The sequence below is a fragment of the Palaemon carinicauda genome, chromosome 2, assembly GCF_036898095.1.
Source record: "Palaemon carinicauda isolate YSFRI2023 chromosome 2, ASM3689809v2, whole genome shotgun sequence".
NCBI classification, from domain to species: domain Eukaryota; kingdom Metazoa; phylum Arthropoda; class Malacostraca; order Decapoda; family Palaemonidae; genus Palaemon; species Palaemon carinicauda.
This window is the reverse complement of record NC_090726.1, coordinates 102,888,906-102,907,112: the sequence shown is the minus strand read 5'-3', so window position 1 is coordinate 102,907,112 and position 18,207 is coordinate 102,888,906. Positions and strand designations below refer to the sequence as shown.

Below are 18,207 nucleotides of genomic sequence, written 5' to 3'. Positions count from 1 at the left end.
TTGATAACATCAATATAAAAATACTTACGGAATGTACTAATGAAATTTCCCCATTGTAGAGTTCATTAGAAATAGATATTTTACAAAGGGTATCTCTCCTAAACAATTGCAAGTAGCAAAATTGATACCAACATTTAAGAAAAGTGAAAACTCTAATTGTAATAATTATTGGCCGGTCTCTATCATTCCAAACAATAGTTGAATATTTGAAAAATTTGTTGCCATTAGACTAATTGACTACTTTACAAAATTTTCTCTCTTCACGAATTAGCTATTCACCAACTTCGCCAAAGTATTCATGATGCATTAGATAAGAAAAGTAATCAAATTTTAGTGTTTTGTGACCTAAGCGAGGCATTTGATACCATATCCCATCGTATTTAGCTGCACAAACTAAGCATATATGGCTAACTCGGAAAAGCTCATAACTTTTTAGAAAACTATTTATTCTCCAGAACACAATTTACAATATACAATCACAAATCTTCTTCCTACAGTACGGTCAGGGGCGGTGTTCCTGTAGGGTCTATTCTGGGAGCAATCCTCTTTTTAATATATGGCTATGATATAATACATACAAGTACTAAATTAAAGTTTTTGTTGTTTGCAGATGATACCACAACATATGTACAGGGTCAAAACATTAAAAACATTGTAGTAATTCTAAATAAAGAACTAGTAAATGTATCAAATTTGATTAGAGCCCACAAATCAACACTGAATATTTCAAAGACATTCTATATTCTATCTAGTTCCATACATTCAATTCAAAATAGTATTGATGTACACTTGAATAGTAAATCATTGAGTCAAGTCAACCACATCAAATTCCTAGGTGTAATAATTGAAGGAAAATTAACTTGGAAAGCTCATTTACAGCAAGCTTGTTTTAGAATATCTTAAGTTACAGGTGTAATATATAGAATTAAAGACAATGTAACTAAAGATTCCCTAAAACTAATATATTACTCTACACTATATCCAGTTTTATTGTATTGATCAGCAGTTTGGGTAGGGACATTCAAAACACTTATAGATCAATTGTTTGTTGCACACACACACAAAAAAAAAGTTATTAGGGTAATGCTCAAATTACCAGAACTCATATCACTACAGACCTTTATATTTGTGTTCAAAGTATTACATGTATATTCCATCAACATATTCCATCTACTGCCACCTAATATTAACACAAGACAATCTCATCGTAATACCCACCACCGTAACATTCACTTTATAAAATAGTAGTAACAGTGCATATAGAAGTTGAAAATTATGGTTTTCTGCATATATTTTCAATCTTCAGATGTGCTTCGACGAGAGAAAAAAAAAATATTTTCCTTTTGATTTTCGTTAATAATAAGAGTTGAACAAATTTGGTTTCCCTAGTTCTGATTTTGTTTAATGTTATCTTATGTAACGCTAGGAGAACGGATTTAGTCATAGTAGGCTAAATTGTGTCTGTTGTTGGCCATGGATACTATGAGGAGATTATTGAGCATAGATATTATTCGTTTATCAGTTTACAGGGATATTCTTTGCTTTAATTACGTGAATATTTTCTGTTGGCTATGTAGCACAGATGATCCTGTAAGCCTACACGATGAGATCATTCCAGCTGACCAGCAACTTTCTTTTGTAAGTTATTATCAATGTAACTTCTGGCTTTCACAGTTATCTACAACTTCAATATTATTATTATTATTATTATTATTATTATTATTATTATTATTATTATTATTATTATTACTAGGTAAGCTGAAACCCTACACTGTCGAAAATTTTAATTAAAATAACTGTAAAAGTCTGGCAATATTTATTGCCGGATCTTTACCGTTTTAAAAACGGATATATTGATGTAAAGAAGTGATATTACGGTCACCAACCCGTGAAAGATAATAACAAAGTATGGTAAAATTACTGTGGCCCGTATTTTAGTGAAATACGGCTGAAAACTATATTTTTTCACGGAGATTTTCCGATTAAAATTAAGGTTTTTTAACAGCGAAGTTAAAAAAGCAGGATGCTCTAAGTCCGAGGGCTCCAACAGGGAAAAAAGACCAGCAAAGAAAGGAATTAAGGAACTAAAAAAAAACTATATGAGAAGCAATGAACAATTAAGATGAAATATGATAAGAACAGTAATAACATTAAAACCGAGCTTCCATAAATAAACTTTTAAAAGAGACTTATGTCAGCCTGTTCAAAATGAAAACATTTGCAAGTTTGAACTTTTTAAGTTCTACAGATTCAACTACCTAATAAGGAAGATCATTCCACAACTTGGTCACAGCTGGAATAAAGCTTCTAGAATACTGTGTAGTATTGAGTCGCATAATGATGAAGGCCTAATTATCAAAATTAACAAGCCTAGTATTACGAACAGGATGGTGTTGTGCGGCAAGATCTGAATGTAAAGGATGGTCAGAATCAGGAAAAATCGTATGCAACATGCATAACGAACTAATTAAACTACGGTGCCAAAAATTAATATCTAGATCAGGAATAAGAAATTTAGTAGACCGCAAATTTCTGTCCACCAAATTTAGATGAGAATCAGCACCTGAAGACCAGACAGGAGAACAATTCTCGAAACGAGAAAGAATGAAAGAATTAAAACACTTCATCAGATTAGACTGATCATAAAAAATCTTACAAGACTTTCTCAATAACCCAATTTTTTGTGCAATTGAAGAAGAAACAGACCTAAAGTAAAATTGGTGTCAAGAATCACAGCAAAAATTTTAAGAGTAATACAAAGTTCAAGAAACGTTATCAGTGCTAAGATCTGGATATTAAGGAACATCTGTCCTTGACCTACTCACAATCATACTTTGAGTATTATTATGATTAAACTTCATGCCCCATAATTTGCACCTTGCACTAAATTTAGGTAGATCTCTATTAAGTGATTCAGCAACCCCATTTCAAACACCAAGAGATAAAATTGATGCAAAGAGAGTAGCATCATCTGCATATGCATGTGTATGTAGTATAAAAAGTAATGGGTCAGGAACGCTACCCAAAGGAACACCAAATATCATGTACCTATACTCATTATGGGGCCCATTAACAACAACTCTTTGCGATATATTATTAGTATATGTCTATACAAAAGCCTGTATCTCAATCCTTTCAGTCTCTATTCACAGAGCATATTCTAGCCAATGCCCTTGACCAATCATTATTGTATCCCTTATCAAGTTTAACATATATTGTAATCTTCCCAAACGTTTAACCATGGATGTAATCATGCTCTGTAATACCCATTACTCTTTACAAGGCTTTCTTTTTGCCAACTCTAAAACATCTAATGATTATTATCATCATTCTAGACATAGGGCAATAAAATGATTACATTCCTGAAATGTTTCAATATATCATAGCATGCAGTTTAGGCTACACTACTGTACCACTCGTGTTTCATACACGCTCGTACACAGTAATGGTTTTGATTTTTTATCTTATCACTTGCTCTTCCCTGCACAGTTGATAGACCACCCTGTGTTTTCATACTAGCACAAGGTTTTTAATGTTTGAATGTCTGTGACGTTCTTGCTCACATTTTGCTGTATAAAAACTTGATGATTGTCTAATAAATTTTAGTTGGATTCACCTCACCTCTAAGTTATCACCTAATGGCTCGCTTACACATTGGTGACCAGTGAGTGTCCGCTCCCTCCTACCTGCCCCTTCACTGCAGCCCTCTGAACTTACTTCTTTGGTACACACTGACTTAAGGAAACTGGTGCCCTTTGCAAGTGGAGAAGCATTCACCTAGTTCCAGCATGCTGAAGTCCAGTTTCGCATCAAGTGTGTGTCTCAGTCAATCACCAATGCAGATTATGTTCTTGCACTGGTCCCCAAGGACATTTTCCTGGAAATCTCAGATTGGCTGTGCAAGAAAGGAGACACCAATTACATACGTCACCCTAAAATCTTACCTCCTGGAGCAGTACTCGCCATCACCAGCCGCCTGGATAACGAAACTTATTCAACTCTCTCAACAATCGTTGGGGAACCAAAAAGCTTCACTCGCCCTTAGGAAAATAACCATTATCGCTCACCTGCAACCTGCCGCAGACAGCTCTCCTCATAAAATGAATCTACTTCATGACCTTTGGGTACGGCGTCTACCCAAACCTGTACGAGCGGCCATCCCTGATGTCAATACTTTTCCCATGAAGGACCTGATGCCCTTATTGGTAGTCACTTCACCACCTTCAAGACCTCCATCAATGCCTCCACTTCTGAAGAAGTGGACAACAATTCAACATCGACTGAGGTTGACGTGAATGCAGTAGGACACAGATGCCCACCATGGGAAGTGCCAGAGCAGTGATAGAACTGCCAATTACCCACCATCAAATCACGTCCCAGCCAACAAACTCTACAGTCACTTACTGATGCCCGTTGTCTTCAATTATGCTGCTACCACTAGAAATTTTAGGCTGCTGCAAGGAAATGTTTGAACAGTTTGTCAGTGGCCTAAAACTGTGGCCTCCCTTGTCTCTAATCTTTCCTTTCTATATGATGCAGGTATGGTCGTGCGATTTTTGATAGACACGCATGCTTGCTATTCTCTTCTGCCAAGTCTGTGTAAATCTGCTGACGTCCTCCTAGTTGCTGCCAACAGATCTGTGACCCCCACCCATGGTTAAGATAACCTCACATTATTATTTAGAAGTATCCAATATCACTGGAAGTTTCTAATTGTTCATATCATATTGCTAATCTAGTCCAGGCAAGATATTAATAGAGAAGCCACTATTTTCAATAGTTTCTATTTGTAGTTTATCTTGGTCACTGAGGCTATGAAAATGACATAGTAAAAGTCTACCAAAATCTTATGCAGTCTTGATAATAGCATTTATTTTTTTTACTAATTTAACACCATTCATTGAAATAATAATAATAATAATAATAATAATAATAATAATAATAATAATAATAATAATAATAATAATAATAATAATAATGCATATACCAACTGCTACGGGAATTTCCATCAATATGTGGGTGACAATGCCAACCACGATATCCCAACTCTTGACGGTAAAAGCACATTTCGTGGAATGGGAATTATAGCAGTGATAACGCCAAGTTTGAGAAAGGACAAGCAAATACCATGAAAGGATGTCCAACTGAAGGAAATTGTAGTTGTGGGAGAAATTCACATCCATCCATACATTATAGCGATGGAGCCAAAGTTTACTTTATCTTATCGACTCCTGGAGAACCCCAGGCAAATTGCTGTTCATATCATCTGATATTCTCTGGAAAGTAGTGGCAATTGTACAAACACCAAGACCTCTTTAGGACAGATACATTTAGATGATTGCCGAAGGAGAGTATCCAGGTAAATCATTGGTGATCTTTTTGCCAATGATAAACTTGAACTCAAATGATCTCACATATATTTATTCAACACTCAAATTCCTTTGTGACCCCACAAGGAGATACAAGGCTACTTTTGAGATAATATTTGACCAGCCACTTTGGTGGAAAGCTCACAATATGATAGAAAAAGAACCCCATGACAGTGAATAGCGCTAATTTTGTGTCTGTCTGGGAGAGTTCCTAACAAAAATGAGATACCTACGTTGTATTGGACACCCGATTTCCGGTTCTGGACTGCAGGAGCTTCTCAAAGTGGTTTATTTTCCAAATTCAGTTGCACACATGCTATCGAGCAAAGCTATGGCAATAGCAGTTAGGGGACATCTGTTAGTGGATTCCATACTCAACATGTTGATAGTAGCCAAAGTCTACAATATAGATATCTCCCCAATATCAGTAAGTTTCTGCCATCCCATGATAAACATTGAATCACAATGCGAGAAAGTTGAGGGACCTACTGATGGAAGCGATCCTGTGGACGCAGGCTCCAATGCTGAAACACATCAACTCAAGCTGCCAGAAGATCTTGGTGTATTAGATACACTGCTGGGAGATTTGTTGTCAGGGGGAAAACCAGCAGCTGGTATAGAATTGTGTCAAATCGTCCACAGAATTGCTGAGACAACGGACCCTGAAAAACTCGTTCTGGAGAAAAATCGAACGGCGTCCCTGTGGCTTTAATACATGAAAATGATCGACCCCATGAGAAGGTTTCTAAAAGCAAAAAGATCTAGACACTGAGAACTCCATCTTCAAAGGCTCTTTGAAATATTGCTATACTTAGCAGCTAGTGGACTCAATTTCTACACCAAATCTGTGTATATATCTGCAAAAAATTAAAAGTTAGATATATATGCACATATCGCAACCGTTCTTCATGCGGTTCACAGATCTGATCAACTTTGGGATGGGTTGTCCACAGACCTGGTGATCGAGCAAGACTTCATGAGAAGTTTGAAGCTGGTAGGGGGCATGATCAGAGAACGAGGAATGATTGAAGCTCAGAGAGCCTTGTGGGTTCTTTCCTGTACGTCTTGTGCAGAAACGAATGATGCAATGCAACAATTTACATCAGTTCAGTACATGAGTAGTGAGCAGCACAAGGATGTATCTCATGTCAGGATTGCTAGAAATAGCAAGGATACAGTGGCACAAGTCAGCTTTTTTCAGTCGAGAAATCCCTTCACTGACACCAAGGACTTGTGCAATATTGCCACTGGTATCACAGCTCCAGCGTCTGTTAATATTGACACAGCAGAAGTTATTGGGAGTGCAATTCTGGAGCCAATGAATGGAAAGAAAACATCAGTTTGTCTTCAAAAGATAGGCACAGGTCACAGCCATGGATGCGAAATCTACAGTTGGCATCGGTGAAGACAATGTTTGCATTGCCCCTAATATTTTGTTTCAGAGACTGATAAAAGCAGGAACCAAGTGTAATGATCTTCCCCAGATATCTTATGAGTTGGCCGCTTACCCAACTGCTCTGTTTGATTCCAAGACATTACTGAAAGCAGCAAATAAATCGACCTTGGCAGATGGAATGGGGCACTATGACTTGCGATATCTGAGTCCAGAAGAAGAGGCTCAATACATACTGGATGGAGGTGCATAGCTACACATTGTTGTTTGGATCCGTGGAAACAACTGAGTTGAGATCCTTGAAAGCTACAGTCGCTATGTAGCCAAAAAGTCTGGAAAATCTATCATGGTCTTTGAAGGGTGTTCAATCGCTACATCTACAAAAGATTGCGCCCATCATCGAAGAAATAATGGAGTACTGGGAACAACCGTTCACTTTTCTGCAGAAATGAAACTGCAAAGCCAAAAGGAGGAACTCCTTGCCACCAAAGAAAGCAAATAACTATTTTTGCACATGTTTGGCGAATGATTGAAGAAAAGTGGTTGCCAGGTTATTCATGCAGCAGGAGATGCAGATTTTTGATAATTCAAACTTCAGTTGCTTCTGCTGCTCGTTGTGAGAACATATTGGTCAGAGATGGCACTGATTTGCTTGTTCTTCTCTGTTATCATGGCATAGACACATGTCACAACTTGTTTTTCAAGCCAGATCCCAAATCTCAAAAGAAGAAGGCCTTCAGGTCATGGAACATTAAATCTACCCAAGAAAAGCTTGGTGAGACTGAAAGTGATCACATACCATTCCTTCATGCTGTCCTGGGATGCGATACCACTTCAAAGCTACATGGAATAGGCAAGCATGCAGCTCTTAGTAAAATGAAAGACAAGACTTTCGTTAGCCAAACACAATTTTTCTTCGGAACACCATGACAAAAGACAATATCATCACTGCATGGGAAAGAGCTATGGTGATACTCTATAATGGGACAGATGGAGAAACAATGATTGCTTTGCAGTACAGGCATTTTTGTGAAAAAAGAAAACCACCAGTATTTCCAGTATCAACCCCCGGTCAATCCCCCCAACATCTGATGCACTCAAATATCACTCTTTGAGAGTGTACTACCAAGTACAGGAATGGCTTTGTGTGTACACCATGGATCAAACATAGTGGGGATGGAAAGTCTGTGACGAGGGAAGGGTTTCTCTTACCACAAATTTGAACTAGCTCCTCGAGATCTCCTTGAGATTGTGAGGTGTAGCTGTAAAACCGGATGTTCTACACTTCGAAGTTCTTGTTGAAAGAATGGATTGCTATGTAAGTTTATCTGTGAACAATGCAAGGGTATCTGTTCAAACATCTTCAACATCAATTTTGGTGATCTGGGAAGAATTGATAGAAATAGTACATCTCTGCTTGGTGACGGTGTATGCTTCTAGTTCCTTTAATTTTTTGTTACGTTTGTGTAATATTTTCAATATTCTCATAAAAGTTTGATGAATGCATTATACATATTGTATGATTTTGTCATGAATTCAGTGTATTTTTACCCTTACTTCCTCCTTAAGTCTTATTTTCAACAAAGAGGCTTCAACTATTTGAATCAGAAGAATAATTCACTATTGAAATCAAATATTTCCACATTATTAATATTTGTCACTTGGTTATTCAAGAAAAGTTCACATTTTGGAGTTCAGACGATATGTATATTCATGCCGATTTAAACAAATGTTCCAATGCTCAGATTTCAGTGTACTTTTTATAAGTGTTTATACATATAAGGTGTCTGGAAGAAACACTCAAAGAAACTATTGCATTAAGTGGCTGGTTGACCCCATTTTGACCATATCTTGCCTAGACTAATCCTTGGTGCGATTTCCTCTTACATTACCAACTCCTGGTCGATGTTACTCAACAACAGATAGTCAACGCTGGAACTTGTTCTTCAACACCTCTTCACCCAGCCTCTCCGACCTCGCTCTCCACATCAGTGCACCCACAGATACCCACGCCCTACTCCTCCCATCGTACCCAGAATTTTCCCATTCAGAACTTCGTCAATTGCACGTGGTTCCCGCCAAACACGGTATTTATCACCATATCAAGATGACCGAACCCCTAATATTCGCCAGGTTCAGGAGTCTGGCACCGAATCATTTGGCAGCCAATAAACAAATGCTCACTAAAATGAAAGAAATAGGCCTTTGCCAATAGACCGTAAGACTATGGTCATCACCCTTATGCATTGTTCTGAAGAAAGAGGGCACCCTGCGACCGTGTGGTGATTACAATCGCCTGAATATGCAGACAGAACCGAGTCATAACCACCTCTCAAAGATTGCTAACCTGACCTCCTCCTTGCACAATGTGAAGGTTTTCTCCATGCTCAACCTCCTCAAGGGGTATTATCAGGTGCCCATGAACCCAGAAGACATCCCCAAGACCACTATTACCACCCCTTTCAGTACATACACCTTCATAATGCTGAGGCCACTTTTCAACGTCTCATGGATGGCATCATAGGGGACCTCCCCTTCTGCATATATTACGTGGACAACACACTTCTGTTCATTTCCTCCTAAGAGGAACACCTCCGTCACCTACTCATCATGCTTGACCCCCTACAACAGAATTAGCCTTGCAATCTGGTACAACAAGTGTACCTTTTCCGCCAATGTATTGCTCCTAGGGCACCACATCATTCATGAAGGAGTCCACCCTCTACCTGAGAAGGTAGCAGCCATTCAGAACTTTCCCACAACTCAACAATCAAAGCACTGCAAGAATTCTTGGGCATGATCAACTAATACCACCATTTCCTACCAGCCATCGCTGCCACTCTTGCCCCCTCTACGACTCCCTCAAGGGCAATCCGAAACACCTGAAGTGGGGTCCCTTTCAAGAATCGGTCTTCTGCAGCGCAAAGAATGCCCTATAAACCGCTGTTGCTCTCGCTTTTCCGTGCCTCATGTACCTCCCCTTCTCTCCACTGATTCCAGCGACATTGCTTTTGGGGCAGTATTCGAGCAGGTGGCCAACGGCTGGCCCATCCCATTAGCCTTCTCCAGTAAAAAACTGTCAAAGTGGCAATGCGGCTATTCTACCTCTGATCACGAATTGCTGGCATTGCACTTGGCTGTCCATGACTTTCGACATTTCTTGGAAGGTACTCCCTGCGTCATTTGCACGGACCACATGCCTCTGGTGCTTTCCTTCACTCAAAAATCCAATGTGTGGCCTGACCGTTAACTTCGACATCTCTTCGCCATGGTTGAATAAGATAGTATCCTGTAACACGTCCCTGGGAAAATGAATCTCATTTCCTATGCCCTGTTAAGAAACACATTGGTGTCCATTCATTTAGGATTGGATTACAATGTCTTGGCAGATGCCCAGTGAAAAGATTCAGAGTATCAAGCATGTAGGAAATCCTGCACATCATTTTGTTTGGAGGACGTCCTTCTCGATGACTCCAGCGCCACCCTCCTCTGTGACATCAGTACAGATAGACCTAGACCGTGGATACCTGCTCCCATGTGCTGACAGGTATTTGATTTCAATCATGGCCATTCGCATCCCTTGCGCTGTTCTACTGCACAGCTACTGAAGATGGAATTCATTTGGCATGGCGTTATTAAGGATGCTAAGGGTTGAGTCAGCACTTGTACATCATACCAAACCTCAAAAGTACATCGACACATGGATTCAGGAGAGGGCACATTTCCTCAACTTCAGCGGCACTCACATTCACATTCCAAAGAAAGCTGTAACGTTTGCCTTGTGTACATCTGCCTTTTTCTCAGGATGGATAGCATTATTTGGTGTCCCTGAGCATATTACTTTTAACAAGGGTACCACGTCCACATCTCAATTGTGGATATCATTAGCGAATCTCCTTGGAATCATCCTACATCAGATAATTGCCTACAACTCTACTGCTAACAGAATGGTTTAACATTCACATCGTGCCCTCAAAGCAGCTTTGATGTCCTGCTGCAAGGACTCCAGCTGGATCCTCCTGGGAGTTAGAACCACTCCTATGTATGCCCTTGATGACTTAGAAGCTAAAATTGTATATGACGACCCATTGTTGTCCCTGCTGAAAGTTTTCCGTTTGCAACTTCCTCCAACAATCTCTAGCGCTTACGTTAAGTTGTGGAAAAATTTACTACATGCTTCTACCCTTACACATACCGATAGATCTGCATTTGGCAACACACGTTTTCTTGCGTAATGACACTAGCAAGTCATCGCTACCGCCCCCTTACATGAGCCCTTTCTTCATGATCTGTCAAACGCCGAAGGCTTTCTGCATCAACATTTATAGCAAACATTGACTGCCTAAAACCTGCATTTTTTGACAGATGATCCACCTAAAGTTCGCCTCTCTAGAGCAGGGCACCCTATTTCACATGGATGTAATTTTTAGCCGGGAAGCCATATACCGCACGTGTTTCATACACACTCGTACACTGTAATGGTTTTGCTTTTTATCTTATCACTTGCTCTTCCATGCACTGTTAATAAACCATCCTGTGTTTTTATGCTAGCAAAAACTTTTTCATGTTTGAGTTTTTGTGACGTTCTTGCTTGCAAGTCGCTGTATAAAGAGCTTGATGATTGTTTTTATAAAGTTTAGTTGCATTCACTTCGCCTCTCAATGATCATCTAACAGCTTCCTTGCTCACTACAATTACTTGATTACCATAGCTACATTTACATTCTTGTCTCTCTGAAAATTCATTTCAAGGAGACCAGTCATTAATTATAAATGGGTCAAAATCCCTAAATGAGGCATCATTATTGTTTGTTCATGTTCAAAATATTATACGTTACCTTTTGCTACAGAATATTCAAAGTAGTAAATGTTGCTGACAAATATTTGAAGCATTTTTATTATTTGTCTTTCACTTTCATGTATTGCTCATCGATTATTGATTTTTATTCTTATAATAGTAAATATAAAAATTTACCAGTTCCATTATGTGTATCAACTATCAGTGGTCCATCATCTTACATTCCAATCAACACCAAACATTTACTCTGGCTTACATTTATTCTATCTCCCACTAATTACTGTAGTTTATGTTCACTAATTCCTTGTAGTGCTAGAACATCTCAAACAAAATATCAATTCTACCCTACATTCGTGACTAATTATCCTATTCTTTTTCTATCCTACATATTCTATCCTCACCTTTTGCTTTTCCTTTTTCAAAGATATCCCATCCATAAATGTTTTAATCGGTCATATGAAATTATATTTCCCCAGTATTTGACCAATAAAAACGCTAGAGTAGTCAAACTGTAACTTACATAATCTAACACATTTCACTCACATGCTTGAAACTTATAATCAATCAATAAATGATCTTTTGAGCCATTTGTCATTATAAATTTCTGTGTTGAATTACTAATAGTGTTACTATGATTTATTTTTATTGACCCTTGTAAATTACTATACCTAATTTCTGTTCCATAACAAAAACTTTATTCTCATCACGTTCTTTGCTTAATCTTATACTGTTCTTTCCCTATCAATCTTTATGTTATTTATGAATTTTCTTAATCAGAATCCGAGCAAACACCCTCTCCGTTATACTAAAGGGACCCTGACACTTGCGCGAATTTGTGGCATGCAATGTCACGACTCGAGTCGTGAACTGGTGTGAACTATGCGTGAACTGGAGTGAACTTGTCGTGAACTTGTCGTGACAATCGTGGCTGTCGTGGCGAGAATTTTGAAATGTTAAAAATTTTGGTCACGACAAAATTTTCGTGAACTATGAGCGAACTGTTCGTGAACGCATCGTGAATAGTGCGGGACGATGCGGGAGGATGCGTGCCAGTGCGTGGCAATGCGTGCCATGCCACGACTGTCACGAACTGCCACGAATAATTCACGAACAGTTCACGTCGAGTTCACGACTAATTGACGACATGTTCAAGAATATGAGCGCGTCGCAGTATGGCTGTGCCTTCCCACTGACATGGTCACATGTACTTCACGCATTGATGGCACGAGCAGTTCACGACTAGTTTACGCACTTCACGATCAGTTCACGCCAGTTCCCGACCAGTTCACGCTGGTTCACGACCAGTTCACGCCGGTTCACGACCAGTTCACCCCAGATCACGACAAGTTCATGCTAGTTCACGACTACTCCCCGACAGTGGAGCTGCGTGGGTGTTGGGGGGTATATAAGCTTTGAGGACACTGCTCGCCATTCCAGAGCTCGCCAGCGAAGAGACAACATGCCAAGAACCAGGCTGACAAAAGGAAGGGGGAGAAGGCTAGAAGACAAGATGCTAGAGGCAGAAACCGCTGATCGAGATAATTCTCCTCACTCATCAATATCAAGTTTCGATCTCGTGATCCCGGAGACACAGCAGGATACAAGCCAGAGATAGCCATCCAGTGAGGACGAGATGAAGCAGAAGAAGCGGGTTCGGATGTCGAAGAAAGAAATCCCTGATTACCACTGGACAGAAGAGGCAGAGACTGTGTTGGCCGACCTTGTGAAGGAGAACCCCATGCTGTTTGACAGGAGTGGATCAACGTGGTAGCCAAGAACAGCCGGTGGGACCAACTTGGAAAGCAGCTGGAGCCTCCTGCCACTAGTGCCCAATGTAAGAAGCGTTACGAGAACTTGAGGACCAGGGTGATGAAGATTATGAAGGAGAAGAAGAGTGGAGCTGTCCAGGCCCAAAGGAGTGCCTGTGAGGACCACATCATGGAAACGTGGGCTTTCGTCATACAACACATCGTCCGGGGAGAGACAGTCTCCAGTGAGCAGTTTCCTGGCTCAGAATCAGGTGCAGTGACGGTCAGCGACGGAGACAATGATGAAGAGAGGTCCACAGGTTCCCACAGCCAAGTATCTACCAGCACCTGGAAGGAAAAGGGCAAGGGGAAGCGGTCCACCCCAACAACAGTAGACACCACACCCAGCAACACCTGGGTGTCCGACAAGGACATCAGTACTGTAGTGAAAAATGTGAGAATCCAAATGTCTACATGTAGATTGTATTCCAGTTTCATCCATTTTTTTTTGACATAGAATGTGCAATCTGTTGCATTAAAATGCTGTACTAAGTTGTTACAATGTTTGTATGTTTCAGATTATGTCCAAAGCAGAATCCTTGGCGACCTCATTCACCGGCCAGCACAAGATAGTTCACGATTTTTCGTGCCTGCTGGAAGGCCACATGCGTGCCATCCCAGAGGACTACTGGCATGAGTTCCAGATAGAGTGCCTCAACCTTGTACACCGCTACAGGCAGCGGCGTCAGGTCTTCCAGCAGCCACATCAACAACCAATGATAATGACCTGGCCAGGCCCACAGCAGCAGCAACCTTGGCAGCCCCCTCAGCAGCAGCAGTTCTGGCATCCACCACAACCAGCACCCTCGCAGGCACCACCAGAGCAGCAGCAGCAGCATCGTCCAGCCAGTTATAACTGGACGCCGCCCCAGTCACCACTGTATTCAGGCCAGTCTTCCTGGCCCTGTAACACGGAGTGGCAACCAGGGATGCAACATCTGTCAGCCACACTTGTACAGGGTCCTTCACCATCAACCTCATTATCGTCACCCACCCTTATCCAGGCTCCTTCACCAACACCTTCATTGTCGTCGCTGTCATCCATATTCAAGACACCTCTGACACCACTCAGTTTCCCTGTCCTGACCCCGGGGTCCCTCGAGAGCAACCTAGAAGAGGCCATGTCACCCTCTCCCCTCTACACCTCCAAGGAACTCAACACCCCACCAGTCCAGCAGGCATCCCCAAGCAGCGGTACCACAACCACCAAGGACAAGGACACTGACTGATGAGACACTTGTAAATATTCGTAAATAACTGGACTGTGATACTTGTACATAATTGATGTTTGCTGTTTTAATGTAAATAACATATTTTTCTATTTCAAAGCACTTATTTTTCTCTATAACCTTAAAATAAAAAGAAAGAAAATAGAAACGAAAAAATATTAAAAAAGAAAGAAAAATAAACCAAATATTTTTTGATGTTTGGTGTTTTAATGTAAATAAAATTTCTTATTTCAAAACACTTCTGTAACCTTAAAATAAAGAGAAAGAAAATGGAAACAAAAAAATTATAAAAAGGAAAGAAAAATAAACCAACAAATTTTTGATGTTTGCTGTTTTGATGTAAATAAAAATGCTTTCTTATTTCAAAACACTTATTTTTCTGTGTAACCTTTAAATAAAGTGAAAAAATGGAAAAGAAAAATAAATAAAAAGCAAAACAAAAAGGAAAGAAAAATAAAGCAAAAAATAAGGGCAAAAAAAAAAAATACCAGCAAGGACACTGACTGAGATTTGTAAATAATTAGAATGTGATACTTGTACATATTTGATGTCTGCTGTTTATATGTAAAAAATATGCTTTCTTATTTAAAAAAATAAAGGGCAACAAAAAATATACACGAAAAAGATACGTTTCTTTTATTTAAAAAATGGAACAACTATGCAGCTCATGGAGGTACTACAATTTTTTCTTGCCAAGGGACAGCACCAGCAGGGGACATGTAGTAATGTGAAAGGTAGTCTCGCTGATCCTTTGCATCCTTCTGGGTATGATGGCCGGTTAGAGGCACCAGCCCCTGCAGGTGTTGCTCAGTCCTCCATTCACCAGGGATCAGATCATGTGTGTCCGGATCTTCGTAGTCCACTTCTGACATTGCGTATGGGTATCTGATGAGGATGAGGTTGTGCAGGACACAGGCACACATGGTGATCAGGTTGATGTTGTCGGGGTTCTGCTGCATCGTCGTCAAGAAGCAACGGAACCTTTGACTTAAAATTCCAAAGGCATTCTCCACGACACGTCGGGCATGAGACAACCTGTAGCTATATATGCGTTCTCGTAGGACTTGTGACCGATGGGAGAATGGTTTCATCATCCAGGTTCGAAGAGCAAAGGCGTCATCCCCTACGAAGTGATAGGGCACTGGGTGGTCATCATTAGGGAGTGGTTCTGGTTGAGGCACTCCAGCTCTGTTGTCTTCTACAGCATCATGCAGGGAACAGTTGCTCCATGTTCCTCCATCCGACACACCACCATCTGCCCCAACATCCACATAGAGGAACTTGTAGGTAGCATCTGCCACTGCCATCAGTACAATGCTGTGGAAGCCCTTGTAGTTGTACTAGTAAGAGCCAGCATTGCGTGGCTTCTTTGTGGCGATGAGCTTTCCGTCCACAGCCCCCAGACAGTTGTGGTAATTCCATCTGGAGCTGAACCTGGCAGCAACTTCCTTCCAGTCCTCTTCAGTTTTGGGGCAGCGCAGCACTTCGTCCTTGTAGACCGCGATGACGGCTTTACACACCTCGGGTATGAACTTGCAGATGGTACTTGCTTCAACCCTGAAGCTGTACTGCAGACTTTGATAGGAATTTCCAGTGGCTAAAAAGCGGAGGGTGGCAGCAAGCTTGAGTCCAACTTGAAGCGGTTCCCTCATAAAGGTGGACTGCTTCTGGAGGTGCCGGGTTAACTTGTCAACCATCTCTTGAAACAGGTCAGGTGTGATTCTGAGGTAATTTTTGTAGCCCCTTTGATCTTCCTTGTGGAGTTCAGTCAATAGACTGTCATACTGTCCAAACTCGTGCCTTCTGGTTAACCTTTACCTGACCCACACTTTCCTTTGTATCTTTCTTCGAGGTGGGGTTGCTATTTGTTTCTCTTCTTCCTCTGCCAGCCTTTTCTGCTGCTCTCCAACAAAGGCTAGAGCAGCTGCCAGGTATAGGTATCTTCTCCTCTTTGCAATGGTGTCTCTGACAGTAAGCATTGTTGTCTCTTCCAAAGCCAATCCAAGAATGTCCTCGAGTTGGAGAAGCCCCGTTTTTATATGGCGTGGCCAAGTCGGGACGACACCATCCGAATTGCGTGAACTCGTCGTGCCAATGCGGGAAGTGCGCAAACTGTGCGCAAACTATGTGTGAACTCGTCGTGAACTTGTCGTGCCAATGTGGGCACGCATTCGTGAACTCATCGTGAACTCGTCGAGAACTCATCGTGAACTCGTCGTGAACAGTGCGGGAACCTCCCAGTGCATGCCACATAAATGTCACGACTTGCCACGACAAATTCGTGGCAGACTGTCGTGCAAGTGTCAGCCTGGTACAAGTGTTATATGACACGTTAGATTTATATATATTTCATTACTAAACTAGTGATAAGGATTTACCCTTTCATAAATGTTGATGTAAAATATAAATCAATTCATTCTATTTCATATACGTTACTGAAAAAATAAAACCATTAATTTTATTATATATGTTAGAGATCTAGATTCTACTTCCGCACTTGAGCTATAGGCTACAGTGTAAGATGATTCGAAAATGCGTCCGTCACATAGTGTCATATTGCATAAAGCTTCTCGTCTGTCAGGAACATTCAGGAGTGTTGGTTCCTCATATACAAAGGACAGGTGTAAGGCGAGAGGAGAGACCTGAACAACACTATTTGTGAGAGGAGACATTTCAATTACATTCATTGTGACATTGAAGTTGTTACTGAAATTACAACGATTTAGCATCTTGCAGATAAAGGAGTTAAAAGGCTCGTCTGTTCAACATCAAAAACTCCTTCTTCACATCAACCTCTAATATCTCAAACTACGCAACATCATCTATCCCTCGCTGCACAGAAGTTTGTGAAGTCAACTGGATCTACTACTTCCTAAGACCTTATGTAATTACCGATTAGGTAGATCTTGTGTAATGTGGTAAATTCTTATGTTAAATCCTAATTAGAGTTATATTTTCTGTTTGCTGGCTATAAAGTTCATTTTCTGTTAATGATTTACTATTGTTTCATAAATTTATGAAGTAAGTTTTGCATAATCTACGTCGTGTACAATAGTTGAACGTAACATAATTGGGGGCTTATGTTTGGGATCTGAATTTTTATCTTATTTGTAAATCAAAGATTGTTCGTAAAGTAAACCTTTATTAATTGTGTAAAATAGGCAGCAAACATGCCAGAGTTTATCGTATCTGAGTTTTTTTTTTTTTTTTACCAATTTTATGAGGATCCACAAGTTAAGAAGTTAAGTGTCCTCAAGAAATCCAGTTTAGTGAGTTTAGGAAAACAATTTGAGCTTAATGTTGAAAATTCAATGAAGAAAGCGGATGTTAAACATGTGTTAATTCAACATTCTGAAGACGATGTATTACCTCAGGATGTGTGAAATGAGATTGATAGTGAATCAGTGGTTTTAGGTTCATCGGCTATATAACTTCAAAAACTTAGAATATAGGCCAAGTGTGAAATTGAAATGATAAATTAGAAGCAAAGTTGTAACGTAAACAATTAGAAGCTGACTTTAAACGTGAATAATTACAAACCAAATAAAGCTTCATGAGATTAATGTTAAAAAAGAGTAGGAATTAAAGAAAAATAAGCAGGCTAATACTAA

The 18,207-nt window shown here is 40.1% G+C and overlaps 1 protein-coding gene across 2 annotated transcripts in view; it reads left to right on the top strand.

The window, feature by feature from the left end:
• LOC137619445 (uncharacterized) overlaps positions 1-18,207 on the top strand; it is a 465,634-nt gene that overhangs the window by 1,276 nt on the left and 446,151 nt on the right. The window lies entirely within an intron of this gene.